Source organism: Alosa sapidissima, chromosome 9 (assembly GCF_018492685.1).
Source record: "Alosa sapidissima isolate fAloSap1 chromosome 9, fAloSap1.pri, whole genome shotgun sequence".
NCBI classification, from domain to species: Eukaryota; Metazoa; Chordata; class Actinopteri; order Clupeiformes; family Clupeidae; genus Alosa; species Alosa sapidissima.
This window is the reverse complement of record NC_055965.1, coordinates 6,332,510-6,352,103: the sequence shown is the minus strand read 5'-3', so window position 1 is coordinate 6,352,103 and position 19,594 is coordinate 6,332,510.

The following is a 19,594-nucleotide window of genomic DNA, read 5'->3' as shown; positions in this document are numbered from 1 at the left end:
AAGAATAAACACTTTCATCTTGTGATGAATATCCACAGACTCAGCGGAAGTAATTACACACACTTGAATCAGAGAAGTGAGGTCTCAAGAGAATTGGGCATCACGTAATATCCTCGTGCGCCACTGTTACTCCACAGTGGGCTCCATCTGGTTCAGGGGAGACTCGGTGGTTGCGTAAAACTGCTATATAAATCTTCTTAGAGAAACGGAAATAGTAAAAGTCCCTATATTGGCCATATTTAATTTAACACATGCATTTTTATAACTACTTGTGTTAACAGCTTTCATCTTTTATACATGGCCAATGTGTGTCACAATTGCAGTTTTGGATTGTAGAATAGTAAAATGCCTAAGGCTATGCGGTGTAGTTTCGGTCTGTTTTATCCTGAACGGCCTTAGGACAGTCAGCAGGGTAACACCTCTGACCTTATTCTCCTTTCTGGAACAGCTGAACTACTGAGTTTGCCCTGAAGATTTGTCCTGATATGGTTTCTGCCCACACCCTGCCCTTGGAGTGTAGGGTGTCAAAGACATGTTTATCTTCAATACAAAGACTTGTTCACAACAAATGGCACCAATACAATAGCAAGCTATGTGTTTTGGACACATTCCTGTTAAGCTAAATTGGTTTGTATAACCCTCCATCACACAGGCTTATCTGTATTGGTATAGATTTGAGTTATTGGTTGACATTTTTACTTTATCCACCTGGTATGAAATGGCAATTTCCTATAGAGACAAACAGAAACCATTAAAATGTCCTTCAAAACCATGCAGTGCATTTTTTTTTCTGTAAAACTGTCTTGTATTTTTAGCAGAGTGCAACTAATTTGGAATTTCATCCTTAATCAATAGGATATGGGCAGGGGTGGACAGTCACTAAGCACATTTACTTGATTACCGTAGTTAAGTATGATTTTTGAGTATCTGCACTTTGCTTGAGTATTAATATTTTTTGAAATGTGTAACTTTTACTCCACTACATTTGAAAGACAAATACTGTACTTTTGACTCCACTACATTTGAAATATGGGCATGAAGTATTCGTTACTTTTAACCACATTTGAGTCTTTGAATGCAATAATGCGATTGACCATCTTGAAGTTCATTTTTGTTTTCAATAGCCCAATTTGAACTTGGCTGAATTGGCTGTGGTAATGATGATGCCCATATTATTCATCAGAACATTCTCCATGTAGCCTGGGAGAACTACACAAACCTGTTTGTAATAGATTCTTCATCGGAACATCCTCCATGTAGCCATGGGAGAACAAACCTGTTTGTAATTGAAACTTGAAAAGTGGTCTGGTGTTAAAGAGATATTTGGGGAAATACGCTCATTTCCCACCTCCCCTTGAGTTAAACAATTGAGTTTTACCTTTCTCCAGTTCATCCAGCCGTTCTCCGAGTCTGGCCAGACCAGACCATCATACCACTTTTAGCTCCTGTCTAGCATAGATCATTGAATCAGATTAGACCATTAGTTAAACAGTTGCAAGGTTATGATATAGATAAAATGTTTTTTGTTGGATGTAACTCCTATGAGTGACCAAATGATGTAAACCCTATTACTGTAATGACCAAATAAACATTACATTACAATACTGTACATGAATACAGAAATGACAAAACACTTGTACTTCTGAATACTTAAGTATTTTAAAAGCAAGTACTTTTGTACTTTAACTTAAGTAAAAACCTGACTAAGCAACTTTCACTTGTGTTTGGAGTAATATTTGACAAGGTGTATCTAGACTTTCACTTAAGTAAAGAAATTGTGTACTTCCGAAATTGTGATCCACCTCTGGTAATGGTCCGGAAATGATGCACTAAAATGCTAGCTCATTATAGTAACTTATGACTGTTTTCCTCAGAAAAACATGGAAAAACATGAAATTACTAAGAGCCCGACAGAATGTTCCACTACGGTTTTCGCAAGCAACTTGTAAGACATGCTTTTAAGACCTAGACTACAGTCTTCCATCTCTGTCTAGTGGGATAAAAGCATTAGTTGGTAACGTAACCCTAGGCTTAAGCAGGCAGGTGCAACCTAGAGGCTCATGTTGCATGTGAAAAACCCAAATGCAAAATACATTTGCTGTCACAAGAGCACCCAGACCAGTATGTGGTAACCAGAAAAACCATGATTAGTGAAATGGTTCCAGTTCCTCTGGGTCGTCATGGCACTGCCGCGTCCCTCAGCCAAACCACTTAATTATCACTCAGGAGATATTTTGCTCCCAGAGCAAGCTCCACAATCACATGCTAGTACTACCTCATAAATATGCCACAGCCTGCCACTCCACTCCACTCGGCTATATCTGGCACCGAGGAAGCACTGGAGTTGTGTGAGACTCCAACATGGAGCGTGCACACGCACGGGAAATCTAATCAGCAAAAAAATAAATCATAAAAAATTGTGTTTTTGTCATATATTTGTGTTTTTGTAATGGCTTGAGAATTTGGTGTGTTAGTAATGGCCTGTGAGGAATGGAATGTGTCATGTTGAAATGATCACTGATCCCTAACAGACATTACAGTATGTCATTGTGCATTGTTTTGTCAAAGCAATATGACAGGGCTGGGGAACCCTCATCTGGTGATATAAGGTATTGCATTTGCAATATTTTGGGTAAAGTAGGGGCATTTGACTTGTGCTATAAAATATGGGAACTACTACATCAATGTCATTTATTTGTGCCACACAGAACAAAAGTCTCAAGTCCCATTGGTTTTAAGCGTTAGCTGTTAAAAGTTACCCATGTATTGATTTAGAAGGTATGCAAGTGCATTTGTCAACCACTGAACAGCCCGAAGAGATATAGAGAGAACACTGTGGAAATATTTTATTTATATTTTGTTTTTATTTTACATCTATAGGCCTACATTTCAAACCCGCATGAGCTTGACAGGACGGGACAGAGGAGCATTCAGTGTGGCAGAGACAGCGATTGGGATAGACAGGCCGATTGAGATGAGTGTGAGAGAGAGAGAGGGAGAGAGAGAGGGAGAGAGAAAGGGAGAGAGAGAGGGAGAGAGAAAGGGAGAGAGAAAGGGAGCGAGGAGAAGACAAGAGAAGATGACGATGAGAGAGAGTCTGGCATTTTGTCTTTATCTGTGTGGCCACTCCTACTATGTCTTGAAGACTTGGAGAGTTTAGCTCCACAGCTCCACGCATCTCAGGAAGGAAATGACAGGACTCTGAATAAGGAAATGGAGACCTATTAAGATGTGTCCTTTTCCTCCTCAAAATACATATGCAGAGCGAGTCCCTTTGGACTCTGATGCGAAGATATGACACTCCATTTACGCCCTGAGCAGCGTCCACACACACACTATCTCTCTCTCTCTCTCTCTCTCTCACACACACACACACACACACACACACACACACACACACACACACACACACACACACACACACACACACACACACACACACATATGCACTGTAGTCCAAATGTGCAGCCTGACGACATGTCTCCCGCATCAAAGCCGGGTGATTAGAAGGGCTCTTTAAGTGGGTCTGGCATCAGAAATCTCATTCCGCCTGCCGTTCCCAAAGGCATTCCAGCGAGACAGACAACATCAAACTCTAATGACGGAGCCGCTCTCATCACTCATCAAAACATCCCCACCTACTTTTTGGGAGGGAGAACAAAACCCTCACTCTGATAAGCAAGGACTAATTGAGTTTCAGAAGAGTCACCCCTAACATAGTTTCAAATTTGAGCAAAAATGTAGCCTACTCATCAGTCTTTGCCTGGGGGCAGGGGGGGGGGGGGGGGGGGGGGGCGTAATTGGATGGTAAAAAAAAACACACAGTTCAATCAGATCGTCTATCAGGGAAGAGGAAAGATAGACTGCTGGCTGTGAAGAGAGAGAGAGAGAGAGAGAGAGAGAGAGAGAGAGAGAGAGAGAGAGTGATAAAAGAGTGTAGCAGTGAGAAGAGAGAGTGAGAGGTTGTAGGCCTAATCTGTGTTTGAGAGGGAGAGAGAGAGAGAGAGAGTGATAAAAGAGTGTAGCAGTGAGAAGAGAGAGTGAGAGGTTGTAGGCCTAATCTGTGTTTGAGAGGGAGAGAGAGAGAGAGAGAGTGATAAAAGAGTGTAACAGTGAGAAGAGAGAGTGAGAGGTTGTAGGCCTAATCTGTGTTTGTGAGGGAGAGAGAGAGAGAGAGAGAGAGAGTGATAAAAGAGTGTAGCAGTGAGAAGAGAGAGTGAGAGGTTGTAGGCCTAATCTGTGTGAGAGGGAGAGCACTGAGGCTGGAGCAGTGGTTGTGTGTAGGCTGACGGCTGCTCTGTAATTTGGCGCGTAATGGTTACTGTGCATTAAACCTCCATTTCACTCCTGGGACAGGGAGTAAAGTGGGGGAGATATAATGGATAATGCACGGGCCACACCATAGATCAAACCGTCTGAGGGTGCAGCAAAGCAGAAACCAGAGAAGCATACAACTACGCTGCCATTTAGAGGATGTTTAAAGGAACAGTTGTGTGAGTGGGTCCGGTGTATTCGAAGGACTTAAAGAGAAAGGCACTTTACAATAATGGCCATGATGACAGTGGTGATGATAATGACTATAGATGTTTATCAGGTTGAGGGAGAGAAAGTCCCTTTTTACCAGCTGCTGACCTACAGCTTTGAAATGATATGTCTGAGAACAGAAATGTAAACACAGGATGATCTGTAGTGGAGAAACGGATATCCTCTGTTTATGATAAATAGCACCACCTACTGGAGGTAATGATGCCTTGAAATACATCCAAAAGACCCGATATGACCCCCCTGAGCGGACTAAGCGGATTTCTTTTTTTTGTGGTTGTGTTAGGGGGGTGGGGGGTGGGTGGGTTGGGATCCTGGAGAAATCCTGGAGAATATAAACAGAAACATGTCTGTATATGCATGGAGGATTTTGTTTAGCGGCCCCTCAGTTTAAATGGGTGTGGCCCCCTGTTGTGTTATTCTTTGATAAAGGTGCTTCGATTAGAATCTCTACTTGATTCAAAACCATATGAGAAGTGTTACAGGAGCACTGAAACACAATAAATATTCTGTATGTAGCCTATTGCATATGAAAGCATTTTTTTTCAGAGATGTAGTATCCACCTATCATAGGCAGGTGGCGATGTTGGACTTAAAGTATTGTGAGTGAGATTTCAGAGGTAAACACTTTATGCCACAACAAGTGCTGCTGGTATGAACCTTAAGGTTTTCTTTGCTTTGGCAGATGGTTGAGACCAGCAGTGCTGCTGTTTACTGGCCTTGAAGAACAACAAATCTAAGAGCTTGTGCTAAGATCAGTGCTGAACTCTCAATTCTCACTATTCACAAATATGTGGAAAATTGTGTAAATGAATTGGATAGTCTTTGAGCTGTGTTTTATTTTCAATTCCCCTCTGTGCATTATCAATGTGACAAAGGCAAAGCTTCTGATGGGGTATGAGCCATAGCTTCACTCATTTGTTGAGCAACATAAACTATAGTCATGTATTCATCCTTACTTTTTTCTCACTGCTAATGCCATCTCACTGACACAAGCACTTACCACACACACAGACACTCAAAACACTGAAAAATACACACACTCTAAAAATACAAACACATACATACATATACACACACACATAGAGAGAGAGAGCTAGAGAGAGAGAGAGAGAGAGAGAGAGATAGAAAGACTGGGAGAGAAAAAGTGAGAGAGAGAGTGAGAAAGACAGGGAGAGAGTGAAAGTGAGAGAGAGAGAGAGAGAGAGAGAGAGAGAGAGAGAGAGAGAGAGAGCAGTCACACCCATTGTTGCAAATGCCCTGAGCATTGTTTGAAGGTGTGTGATGTAAACCATGTAATCAGAAATAATTACTCCCTGAGCACACCTGTGTCTATGGGGAGACTAAATAATCTCATTCTCATTCAGGCCCTGTTGTCCATAAAAAAAACACTGTGTTCCGTCTGATTTATGTGAAAATTCGCTTAAAACACAAACAAGACCTTGCATTTAGAGAGGGTGTTTTCAGCCACATTTGAATTTCTATGACGATGGTCTCGATCCAGAGGTGTCAGTTACACATTAATAACAAAGGTAGGCTGCGGTGGTGCAGAAATTGCCACACAATTTAATAATTTAAATCGAATATAAAAAAAATCAGTCGAGAAGATTGGTCTGGTTTCAAAAACGGGTTTGTTTTCAATTCATGAAGGTGTGTCACTCACAGAGGGGTATTGATGTATTGATTTGCCGAGCCAGTGCGTGAGCAACCATTTGGTATTTGTTTTTGACTGCAAAGTGTAGCATGTTGTTGCTCTGTGATTAGCCTAACAGAAAACTTCAGTGTTTTCATTGTCATGTGGTATCTTTTCATTGGACTGTGTTTGGTCAGCAGATGTTGCAAATATGTAATAGTTCAGTAGCAGGTCAGTCTGCAACCAAAAATGAGCTCATGGTTATTTCAACTGGCCGTTCTTCCACAACTAATGAGCAAACCCAAACCTCTTGAGCCTCGCTGGCAGCAATATAATTTGATGCTCACAACATAACAGGCCACAACAAATACAGTATTTTGCTGGATGCTGGCAAGCACAACTTGACCCTGATTCTAACCATAATTGCAGATTGATAACTTGTATGGGAGCCAGTGGCACAAGGGCCTGAGACATTCGCTGGAAGGTGCTGAGTTCACATTCTGACTGAGCAAGAAATCCAACCCTAATCCAACCCCAAGCAGAGGATGAAGAGGCTTCGAACACAGGTAGTTGAATCTGCAGAGTGTGGTAGGCAACCTTATCAGGTGCCTTAATGAAGTGCCTGTAGGGAGCCTTCTTTGACATACTCCTGGGTCTAACACTTCCCCTGGGACCTTGCTATACCGAGAGGGAGATAGGCCTACTAATAGAAATTTGAATATATGAGGTAAGTGAAGAGTCTTAAGGGTTCTTTCCCAGAGCTTCAGGCTCCAGAGGCTGATTGGCATATTCAGGGCTCCATTCATGCATTCCTGATGAAGTCGATGTGGTCTGCAAGCCAAATGCATAATTACAGCCCGCCTTCGACCAGACTCCTCAGTCACCGAATGCTAACAGACAGGGAAAATGTCAAAGTGCTTATTTGATTTACATGTCGTCTTGGAAATGAAGGGGAATGCTGGACTGAAGTCATCGCCATCCATTGATGAGACTCATTGGAGCGTAGACTGATTGAATTAGCATCCGCTGAAATGCCCTCGCTTCAGCCTGGTCTAAGTAACGACTCCAATGCGCACTTTGGCAGAAGAGGTTAGCAGAAATATTACGCCTCTTGCTGGGTATGTGTTGCAAGAGAGTTAGCGTTAAGCGCTAACTGCCGCCTCCGCCTTTTGCCCCAGTCTGACTCTCCAAACGGTCCACCGCGTCTCGGCTTGCTTTCTCTCTTCCAGCACATTACATGCATTCGTTCGCCTCCTTCTGCACACTCCTCTTTTTTCCCTCTCTCTGGCCTTCTCAGATAAGCACGGCTGACAGCAGTCATCGCTATGAGAGGATGGCTCGACTGCGTGGCAGCATCTTGAAGTGGATAGAGGGCCAAGGCGCACAACCCCACATTACCATCATGCTCGACAGCTGCCGTTTCCAGCCGCATATTGAGTGCAGTCTCTTTTTTTTCTTTCTTTTGTTTTGTTTTTGAAGACCTTCTCCAGAGGCAGACTGAGGTAATTTATGCTATTGAGCACAACCTGACCCCTCCTAACTGGTGAGTATTTCAGGGGAATGTGATTGACAGATGTGTAGCACCTCAAGTGGAATTCTCAAGAAGCAAAGTTGAATTGTGAGGAATAGCTTAGAACGTGGCATTAAATTCACCTGATGAACTTTTCACTGCATTCAAATATGCCCCTTTCATCAAAAGCTTTGCACTCATGCATACAAATGCTGTTGAGAAGCACATGATGAAGTCTGAAATCAGTTTGCTTATTAAGGAAGTATTACGTTTGTAACACCATACCTCTCTGTACTAAATCAGTACTAGATTCCATTACAAGCTGAGTATGTACTAATGCTAATTCCTGAGTTATGGATATAACCTTTGACCCTGTCTGTAATAACCTCCTGAGAGTGTAATTTCTTCCAGTTCATTACATGGTCTGTCTGTCATACCTCAACATTTAACATTGACATGATTGGCAGCCTTACTTTGTGAAAACATATTTTTGATAGGATTACATCATGAATATTCTGTTTTGTGTTTTTTTTAGGCCATGGAGGCAGTCTGCTGGTTCAGACTTATAAGCATGCTTGATAGCACAGACTCCCCCCCTCCCCACACACACACGTCTGAGTTCAACACACCCTGTTGAAGTCTCCACGTCAGAGACTGTCAGCATGCACACACACTCACACACACACACACACACACACACAGACACACACACACACACACACACACACACACACACACACACACACACAGACACAGACACACACACACACAGACACAGACACAGACACACACACACAGACACAGACACACACACACACACAGACACAGACACACACAGACACAGACACACACACACACACACACACACACACACACACACACACACACAGACACACACACACAGACACACACACAGACACACACGTCTTCCCTAGGTCTGACTCGCTCTGCTCGGGTCCTCTCCGAGGCGATGACTCACCCATGATCTCAATCCAAGAGCGGGGCTTCCTCACTCCAACTGGGGAAGTCCTGTCACCACGTTCAGACAGATTTTGTTTATTTACATGCACCACTTTTGTTTATTTCTTAACCTCTATCAGCTCAGATAAAACTTGACATGAAAAGTCCCTTTTTTTACCTCAGGCCAAAACAGGAGAACAACACACGGCAACCCAACAAAACTGTAACTACAAGTAATTTTTTTTTATCTTAACTTCAGGTGATCTGAGAAAACATCTCTCATCTTCGATGCGATGCGGTGTGGCAGTGGTAGCGTACTGGGGAAGCATGCAGTAGCCAGAAAACGTTGTGGGTTCACTTCTCGTCTTCCACCGCTGTGTCCTGGAGCGAGGTACTGAAACCCCTGAGTCTCTCTGGGGACAATGTGACAATGGCCTTGTAACAGAATGAACACGTAGGTCGCTTTGGAAAAAACGTCTGCTAAATGAAGATAGGTAAATGAAAATGTGCTGTTCAGCTGTGATGGGCTCATTCATGTAGCTATACTCCACAACCTAATATAGCTCTTCATCATCAGTGCTCTGAGTCTCTCTCCAGCCCAGTTGAGTCCTCTCTGGCCCGTGGGCATGAACTGATGAGTATCATCTCCTCAGACTGCTCCAGCTCCATGCGTCCTGATTCTGATTTGTGCAGAAAGCTGTTTGAGTTTTTTTTTTTTGAAACGTCCTAATGATATTCCCTATGAGCTTCCCTTTTTTCCTCAGCAACAAAGACTGAGAACAGAAGACATTCGCAGTGAAATGAAGTTGTTACCATTCACATTTGTTGTGCATTCATTAACATCTAATACTAATATCTTACTTAATATTGTTATTCATTTACATTACCCGTTAATCAAAGAGCAGTGCTGTTTTGTTAAATTATGTAACCGTACTTTGGGCAAATGTATTAACAGTGTATTTGACACACTTTCTAACCCCGCGCTGCTCATCAGGTTCTTGGAATTCTTCATAATGTGAGTGAAGTAGGCCTTGTGAAACCACTGTAAGCTGATTAGATGACCATCATCAAAGAACCTCTAATAAGCTGCATTAGAGAGATAGCTTTTACATCTAATGGTGATGAATGTCTTTTCTGTAGACAGAGTTATTGAAATGGTTCATTTTACATGAGGATTGATTAAGTGTTTTGGATGGCTAATTACCAGTGGGCACTCTCTGCAAACTTCTAATGGGTTTTTTGCTATAGAGTTTGGAAAATGAGAACTGTAAATTAGTCTAGAATCAGAATCAGAAAACGTTATTGTCTGTCATGACCATAGACTGTAAAAAATATGACAGAAAGTCATCTTAGCCTTCTCTTGGCTCAACACACAGAATAACAAACCAGACAACTGACATAAAATGATACATTCTTAAAGTGAAGTGAACTATAGAGCAATAAAATGCTTATATTAATCATACTTTTTTGTGCATATACTGTAGGCCTTGCGCTTATGTAGTGGTAGAAGTATTAGAGGTAAGGGGGTGTTTAGTGTTCATTTAGGGTTTTTATGGCAGTGGGAATAAAGGAGTTACAGGAAATGTTTTTTCTTTGCAAGGGGGGCTTTATATTGACGACATGATGGTAATAACTGGAAAGATTGGCGCAGGGGATGGTAGATGCTATGTGTTTAATCTTCCTTTTAACTGTGTATGGAGTAAAAATAATCAAGTTTAAATTGTTTTCGCCAGTTATTTCGCCGGTTAATGATCCGGGGAAGCTTTGATTTGCTTGGATGAAGCCAAGAAGAGATTTTGAAAGTATTGATTCAATTAGTGATTTGCAGACAACGGTTCAAGTGTCCTTCCTGACACTGAAGCCTCTGAGTTCACTCAGCAGGAGCAGGTATTTTTGTTGCTGTTGTTGTTGTTGTTGTTGTGCCTTCTTGTGCACTGAGTCAGTATGTTGAGACAAAAACAGGAAACTACCAATCTTTGTGCTCAGGTACTTAAAGGCTTCTACCTGCTCCACTGCCTGACTATTCAGCAGGGGATATTGGATGGAGGAAACTGAACGTTGTCCGCCTCTTCCCACAACACAACTCTTTGGTCTTGGAGGTGTTGAGCTCCAGAGAGCTTTCGTCCTGTCCAGGACATCAGGGTGTCTACTTACTTTTGGTGTGCAGATAGAAGTTCATTTGATTACACTTCACTTGACAGTACCGACATAAGAGTGACATGACACTGTCATGAACGTGTCATAAACAAGTCATTTAATGTTTATGACATAACACTTCTGTCATTAAGTGTCATTCGGTTTTTGTCATAACAAGTTAGGGTTAGGATTAGGGTTAGGGTTAAGGTTAGAGTTAGGGTTAGGATCAGGGTGCAATTTGTGTAAAAACCAGAGGGGGGGGGGGGGGGGGTGATTTTGAATAAGTTTGTAACCCCCCCCCCCCCCAAAAAAAAAAAAAAAAAAAAAATTAACGAACGATTCATAGCTTATAGTAATGTCATGGCTAATAATAGCCTATATTAATTTTGCCACCTTTGTAACATTTTAGTTTTAGTTTACCGTGGTGTATGACTTTAAACAGCGAGTGTGCTTGGTATGATGATCAGCTCCTCTAATGCAGGGTAGGACTACGTTTTGACAAGCATACAAATTCACCTTGTTCTTGCCCCATCTGAAATGACTCCTCTAATTTTGCTGCCTCCATCCTTTCTGTATTTGTTGTGTAAAAAAACCTTGTATATGATGGCACTGAAGTCTTAAGTTAGTGAACTGGCTAACAGTGTTATTTGGTAATCAAATAGCCTACACATTGCGCTACACACTGCGTAGGCTACGTGCATTCTCTCTCCTGCTGATTTGCATTCAGTAGCCAAGTGCGTAATATTGCAAAAGTTGAAAAAAGAAATGTGTTTATTGTAGCCTACAGAAAATAAATAGCCTACTATCATACTGTCAGTTAATTGGCTACAGTGCAGTGAAGAGTTTGGAGAGTAAAGTTATAGGGCAACTTGAAGTTTTATGAAAAAAATTAATGAACCAGAACATAAAGACCATGAAGCTTCTATTTCTTGCAGCTGTTAAAACACCTGCTAGATAGTTTAAATACCCACCAACATTCGTTTTTGCAGTACAGATTATTTCTGAAAGTTATTTGTCAACTAGGCCTAGCCTACTGGCTGATTTATCAAATGAGTGCTTTCTCGTTCGTCCTCCGCAAACTACAGGTGTTTCGGTAGAGATCCAATTTCTGTAACACTTTTTGTGACATTCAGCAAATATCTCCTCATTTAATGTAAGTTCCTTCGGACAATAGGACTACGTTCTACTCTACGTGCAGTTGTCCTCCATCTCAGTTGCATCAGTTTTCTAATTTTGAAGGTTCTAAAATATGACGATATGCTTCACTGAATCCTTCTCGTTTTCTTTCATTTGTCCAGCTAACTTTTCCATTGAAACTAGCCATTTATGATGGATTACACACTCGACATTCTGAAATGTCCTGCACGATCAAGGCCAAATTAAGTTATCACGCAGCCACTGTGTCAGCAGCATGAGTGCTGACGGTGACGGTGCGTTTCTGATGTCAGATTATTATGTAGGCTAGCCTACTAGACTGTTCTCACGTTGCAGCGCTTTACTTATTTGAAGTAGCATTAATCAATATGAGGGGCAGAGGGGGATAAATGTTGTCCCCACCAGGGATAAAAATAATTTAGCAGAGGTAGGGATAGGAAAACCAGAGGGGGGGAAATCCCCACCATCCCCCCCTACAAATCGCACCCTTAGGATTAGGGTTAGAGGTTAGGGTTAGGGTTCATGTGTTATGACAGTGTCATATCACTCTTATGTCAATACTGTCACTAAAGTGTTACTGTTTATTTTCCTGATGTGGGCAACCAGGACCATGTTGTCTGCATACATAAAAAATTCATGTTTTTGGATTTACAGCCATTGAGTACCACATGCTGAGGTCAGTTCTGCAGGAGGTTTTTTATCCATGTGATCAGTGTTAGGTTGTGTGTTATGTGTAATCCCAGGACACAGTTGCAGATAGTGTGTGAGTCAACTGTATTAACATTAACTTACTGCATTATTCTCAGTCTCAGACAGCTCAATAAGTCTATTCATCCAGCGGTGGCACCACACATGTAGCCTAACTGCAACCTTGGACACTGAATAACAAGCATCACTGTCAGGTGAGTCAGATCTCCCCTTCCAGAGGCATGAAACCAGAGATTTCTGGCTTTTCTATAATTCGCTCTTTAAATTGTAAATTGTACAAGTATTTGATTTGACGCAGGCTCTTCAAAATGCAGTGCACTAATATTTCAGAACTGCTTGCACTGCATGTGGTTAAAAGCAGAGGGAAACAAATGACCTGGATCACATAAAATAACATAAATGTGATATTTGCATCCTTCTGTCAAGAGGGTTTATGTCAAAGCGTTTCACTTTAAAGATTAGAAAATTTGTGCATGTTTAAACATACAGTATATTGCAAATGGATTCTGAAAAAAACTTTGAATGCTACAGATTGCATATTCATAACCATTTTAATGTATTGGCTCTTGTAATGTACTCATTTTTATGCATTTGCACACCAGGATCAGTTCACACACGCACTTAAGGATTTGACTCAAGGCAACTCTGAAATGCACAACAACAAGATGATGTGCTGGTGTAATGACTGTTGAGGAGTTCTCCTGCAATATTAACTGATGCATCGCATCGCTTTATTGTGACCGCCGCTAGTGGTAGCGGTCACATAGCGGTCACATAGCGGGCACATAGCGGTCACATAGCGGGCACATATCGGTCACATAGCGGTCACATAGCGGGCACATAGCGGTCACATAGCGGGCACATATCGGTCACATAGCGGTCACATAGCGGGCACATAGCGGTCACATAGCGGTCACATAAGAATTGTCAAAGTTTTTCTTTTTCTCCCCGTCATCAACTTCAATTTTTGGTCAACGATTCCTGGGACACCAAAACACAGCCCCACTAGACGGAAAAAGTTTGTTAATTTTGTGCTGGGAAACCTCCAACAATGCAGTTTTTCCTAAATACCTACCTGACCTGTATGACAACATTTTTATGGTATGTTGGTCTCAAGGGTCCGCATCAACCCGGCCCACAACCAGTCATTTGTAATTTGCACTCCCCCCCGGTGAAAAATGAAAATGGAGTATTAAACTGCTTTAATTGCCCCTATCTTCTAGCCTGGCTAGCGCCACCACTTCTCAATGAGACGTGGTCTGGGAACCAAACGTTCATTTTCTCATATTTGAAAAAAAATGCCCAGATCCGTTTATTGGGTGCCACGGATGTCTATCAAATGCGTCTGTGCATAGCTCATCATCGTCTTGCTTTCCCCCCTGTTCTGTGATTGGTTCCCTATCTCAGGCGAAAATTTGCTCCATGGTCTCCAGGCTGCCTTAGCAGCGTGAATCAAATCGCGCGCAAGGCAGCATGGGAACACCCAGGCTACCTATCTTCAGCTGAGATGTTCAGAACTGCACCAAATTTCATGTGAATGATTAACTCGACATCTGGGGTTATGCCAAGATTTATCGCCATCCAGACATCCAGGGTTCAGAAAGTAAAAGTCCTGCCAAGTATTTGCTCCAACCATTTAGTAAACCAGCTCATCCTAATTAGCAGCCAGGTAGATCAGATAATTAGTGATATCACCTCTGTTAAGTGCACAGGTAGAAAGAACATATGGCAGGACTTTTACTTTCTGGAACCGGGATGTCCACCTCTCTCTCTCTCTCTCTCTCTCTCTCTCTCTCTCTCTCTGACATACACACATATAAACACACACATGCACGCATACACACACACACACACACACACACACACACACACATACATACACACACACAGATATGATGGTGTTTTAAGCCCCCCACCATCGACTTCAAGGCAGCGCTGCGACCGTTGACTACAAGGCACCTAACCGTAACCCTAACCCTAACCTTAACCCTAGTGCCTTCCATGCAGCGCTGCCTGAAGGATGATGCTGGGGGCTTAAAACACCATAAAACCACAGACACACATGCACACACACACACACACACACACATCCACCTGCACAGACACACACACAGGACTGAGCACCAGTCATAATTTGTACTGCTATACGGTACATCTAGTTCATTCTTACAGTCTCAAGCACAACAGTGTACCACCAGCAAGGCCTGTATATAAACTCTGTATCAGGTCTTGTTGTAGGGCACAACTAAATGTTATGTACTGTCTGAAAAAGACAATCTTGATCACAAACATACACAAGCACAAGCACAACTACACTCTTTTAAATCTACCTGCAGTTGTATTCCTATCATGACCTTGTGATTCTAGCTTGGCAAGAGCATTAACTTTTAGACTTCCAGATCTCATCACGGTCACTGTAAACCGACAACCTCTAAGCCCAGACTTCTTCCCCACAAGTTTAAATGGGCTGCAAATGGGTCCACAGAGGCATGATGATCTCATTAGTTTTGTGTTACTTATGAGGCATTGGTGAATACAGGGAATTAATGGCTCATTCATTTTAATGCGCTCTAATGACCCTTGATGAGCCTTGTACGGTATTATTGTAATTTTTATTCTGAAGGCGAGCGTGAACGTGTGCTGCCTGTGCGGCTCTAGAGCTCCGTGTACAAAAAGACAGTTCTCTTAGCTGCACTTTGTTCCCTGTTCTTGCGGCACTGGCAGTACGTACCGCCGCATGGTAATGAGAGCGCAATTATGTGCAGAAGAAGTCGGAGGATTTCCTCTGTGCCCTTGAGTGCTAGACTCCTGTGTGGGAGGTAATTAGTATGGCCATCTCACTTTCTCTCTATCACTCTCCCTCTTTCTCTCTCTCTCTCTCTCTCTCTCTCTCTCTCCATCTTTTCACTTTGTCTCGGCACTCTCAATCTGAGGACCTTCAGCTCCTCCATGCCTCTCCACCCCAGGCTGATCTCTGACCCCCCTCCGAAGTGGAGAAATGGCGAGTGTCTGAAGTGGCTTTCTCTCTCTCTCTCTCCCTCTCTTTCTCTCTCCCTGGGCTAATTGCCCGTGGTATTTTCTGTTCTCTGTCAACATCCAAGGCTGGAGCGAAAGGATTATTAGATAGAGACAGGGTGAGAGAGAAAAATATGTAGAAGGACAAAAGACAGAGAGACTGAGTGGAAGAGAGAGAGAAAGAGAGAGAGAGAGAGAGAGGTGTCAGGAGTGAAACCATGGTACAGCATGCTTGTGTGGCTGCTGTGTCAGCGAGTGAGCTCACTAATTATCTGCTCATCTTTCATGGATTACCTGTGAGATTGAATTCTTCAGGCCCTAATCCCTGCTGGAGCTGGGCTGGGCTGAGGCAGCACCTATCCAGGCCAAGGGTCCTGGTAGCTGATGTCACTAGTGGCTGCTGGGTCTTTTGCTTTTCGAATGTGTGTGATGGGATTAGATGGTGTGCACTATGCAAAACTGAAATGGAAATACTGGATCTTCACCCGGACACTCAAATGGGAATACTGGATCTTCACCCGGACACTCAAATGGGAATACTGGATCTTCACCCGGACACTCAAATGGGAATACCAAGGGCCCATCAACACAGTTATGAAGACAATTCTATTTTAGATCAAAACCCAAAAGGTTTGTATCGTTATCGTTTAGGCATTTCGTTCATGTGATACCAGCATTTAGGAGCCCTGAAACGCACAGTCCTACTCCTAACCTCACGATATGCTGATGAAACAGCCCCACACCTTACCTACTGTACATGGCAGGACATCCCAAAAAGTCTATGTCTGTCAGTCAGTTTGTCACATTAAAATGCTTTTCTTTTCCCTGTTACGATTTCTGTATCAGCCTTTATATAGACCCTTTCAAGAGAGTTCCATTATCAGCATCATAGTTGGCCCCACAAGGCTTCCGTTTTAACATTCCATATGCAGAGGAAGAAGATTGGGAACCAAATAGAACGTTCAAGCATTGTTTTTGTTTTTATTGTTGAAAGGGTCTTATCAGAGAGGGTTGTAGCTAACTAGAAGTACACTGGTTATGTTAACATTACATAAAGGTAACATTACAGCAACCCAAACACTGAAATGAGAATACTAAATCTTCACCCAAATTGAAATGAAAACTGTTTTATATACAATCTCTGCACACACATTTAGAAATTCCGGAATCTTGTCCTCAAGGGACAACCATAGGCAGAGGGGCACACCTGAAGCACAGATCACATGACCATTTGCACATATCACATGACCATTTGCACAAATCACTTGATCATTCATAAGATTGTCAGTATTAAAAAATATTGTAACAAACAAAAATGGTAGGCTAGTAGTGGAAGTCGAAGTGAATGAAAGGTCAAGAAACATCAGACCACAGTCTACGCATCAGACTGACAAGATCCAATTAGGAAGGGAATATGGGTTTCTACATCATCATTTTCACATGTTTGCGGATTTACCTGAATACGGCGTTGATAGTGTTTTTAAATCGTTCCGTTTCAGGAGAAAAATGCCAGAGTAGTGTAGATGAGGAGCGCAAACGTGACAAACGTGTTTCAGATTCAAATGAAGATGGAATAATGTGGATGTAGCCGAAATTATCACCCACACACTGGAATGAGAATACTGACACCGAATCTTTACCCAAAACACTGAAAATCATACATCTAAAGCTGAAACTGTGAGTAGATTATAAAATGTGCAAAAATGTTCAGTATAGCAATTGTAAACGGATCATGTATGTTGCCAACAACATTGCACGACTGAAGCTTGTTTCCCCATACTGGCATGCCATCAAAGGCATGTGTTTTTGCCAACCTCTCACACCTAAAACCTTGTGAGGCAGCCAACCTCACAAAGGGATTGTGAGGACACTGCCTCTAATCTCCAGGTCTCTGTGTTTCCCTCATTCTTTCTCTCATTCTCTATCTCTCTTTCTCTGTCGTCCTCTCTTTCCACCCTTTATCCATCCCCTGTTGAAATTCAGGCATGGGTGATTATCAGCCCTGCACAAACAGACTGGCCCTGCAGACTCTATTAGTCCCTATCTTTCCCTGTCTCTCCTCCATCGCTCTCTCTCCCTTCCTCCCTCTCTCTCTCTCTCCCTTCCTCCCTCTCTCTCTCTCTCTCCCTCCCTCTCTCTCTCTCTCTCTCCCTTCCTCCCTCTCTCTCTCTCCCTGCCACTTTGTGACCTGCCATTAAAGCGCATGGCTTCTCCCCATCATTAAATTAGCCCTCTGCTCGGGAGGCCTTGCAGTGGAGAGCAGGAAAAGGCGAGTCTATTAGCAGGCATTGGGGCAGGCAGGCATTGGGGCAGGCAGGCAGGCCGGCCGCTGCTCCTCCTACCCCCCCCCCCCCCCTACCTCCACCAGGATGAAAACAGCTCTTTCATGCCGCGTTACTGGAGCCGCCGAGGCGAAGACTGCAGGGGTAGCGGCGGTGGCGGCTGCGGCAGGATGGGTGCAGTGTGGCGGAGGGGGGGTGCAGTGTGGCGGAGGGGGGGGGGGGGGGGGGTGTGGATGGGACGCAGCCGCGCCACTTGAGACATTTGAGTCCTTTATCTGGCTGATTGCAGAAGCGCGCTGGCACGGCGCTGCGGGGGGAACTCTGACAATCAGGCCGGCTGCGCTTATTAGTCCCCATTAAATGGCCGCGCTCCACGCTCAACACACACACACACACACATACACACACACAGCACAACACACACACACACGTACACACACACAACACATACACACACACAGCACAACACACACACACACACACGTACACACACACAACACATACACACACACCCATACCCACACCCACACACCACCCCCCGAAGACAACAGGGGCTTCGGGGTGATGGCTACCCATCCAGATGGCCGGCAGGCAGAACAGAGTGAGAGGAGCGAGGAAGCGAAAATCGACGAGTTTTTTTTCCTGGCCGAGTGACTGGCCGAGTGGATCTGATATAAAGTGATTCCCGTCAGAGCAGCGCGGTATCTCTCCGATTCCCTCCACCCCACCTGTTTCAGTAACGGTCACCTACAGCGCAGGCGGAACGGCCTCGACGACAACAACAGCAAGATTGACGCGCCGTTCGCCAAGGCGACAGGCTCCGAACAACAACAACAACAGGCAAATAAGCGAGATTTGGTAATTTGTTTATCTAATCAGTCAGGAAGTGGACAGGCTGGATCTCATTTGCGCACCGCGGAGAAGTTCCAGAGCTGCAGCGTGATAAAGCCCAGGTTCCGCCGGCTTTCCTCTTTGGAGCCGACCCAAGGGGCTCACCTCATTTATATGTATTTAGGAATGAATGGCTCACAGTGCCATTATGAATACAATATGCTGATGGCAGACAAGGCTGTGCACACACACACACTCACACACGCACGCACGCACGCACACACACACTTTCACACACACTGCCCAGTGTAATAGTAGATGTCTTGGTTCCTTAAAAGCTTTGTGGGAGGCTCTAGCTGTGTGGATGGTGTTTCAGAGTGACCCCACTGCCTCACCAACATGTGATGTACTGTGATACTGCGATAACGGCATGATATCATGAAGAATGATATCCTTATAGTTATAATTCTCGGTGTGAGCGGTCCTTTAGGATAGTTAGGCTTGCTGGAACACATCTTGGGGATGAAATCTGAGTTTAGTCCATGGGACTTCATCAGACATTATGATTTGGGCATCTGAAAGTAATATACATTCAAAAGCATGAAAGGCATTAACACATAACCCACACTACTTCATATAGACCGCATTTTTTATTCAGAGTAGACATTTTGATAGAGTACATATTTTAAGATCAAATGAACCATGTCATACAATCTGTGACACTAAACAAAAACATTGTCATTGTCATTATTATCATTGTAAGAGCACTGCTTTTGTAAACACATCCATAGATATATTCATACAAATTCAGCCTTTTACAGA